Genomic DNA, 759 nt, shown 5'->3' with positions numbered 1-759 from the left:
AGATCTTCTAGATATTATTTGTTCATGTCAATTATTGACATGAACAAATAATAATATATCAATATATTTTGTCAGATAATAATGACCAACAATTGTAAATAAAATAAAAATGGTGTTGCATATTGCATCGGACATAAAAAGCTGATTTTTGATGGACCTCTGCTTTTGTTTTTGTTTAACAAGTTTAAAGATTCAAATTAAAAATTAAAGTAAAATGCTCCTGCTACTCCCTCCCCCTTTTTTCTGAAACAGAACCGCATTTGTAATTCCATCTGTTTCAGAAACATCCTGAAAACCAGTAGTGAGAAGTCAGGTGCATTAGAATGTTCAAACATCATCTGATCAGTGGTTTGTTTCATATCGCTCGAGGTGTGAGTTTTAAGGCCCCAAAAGCACAGCACAGAACAGAGACAAGACCTCAGCCCTCCCGTTTGTTTTGGCTGTCCTGCAGCCGTGGAGCAAGGCAGCTGCGTCCATCAGGGAGCGTGTACAAAATGGAGGCTCCTAGTTTCATGAGAAAGTCACAGCCTGGGACACGACCAGAGTGAGTGGAATGTCACAACTGCTGATTTCAAACACAGTGGTAGTTCTTTTTCTGGAGGCAGCTTCAGGTTCACCCCAGAGAGACCCACGACGTCCACAGATTTATTGGGCTGAGTGTCTCCTGCCCAAGGAGCATGTTGTCCCAGTGTCCATGAGAAATGACAGTGCTCGGTTCAGGACATCAAGATGTAACAACAGGTCTGCCAGTCCCTGTGT

The sequence above is a fragment of the Kryptolebias marmoratus genome, linkage group LG12 (genome assembly GCF_001649575.2).
Source record: "Kryptolebias marmoratus isolate JLee-2015 linkage group LG12, ASM164957v2, whole genome shotgun sequence".
NCBI classification, from domain to species: domain Eukaryota; kingdom Metazoa; phylum Chordata; class Actinopteri; order Cyprinodontiformes; family Rivulidae; genus Kryptolebias; species Kryptolebias marmoratus.
The sequence above is the reverse complement of the archived record's forward strand: the minus strand, read 5'-3'. Positions refer to the sequence as shown.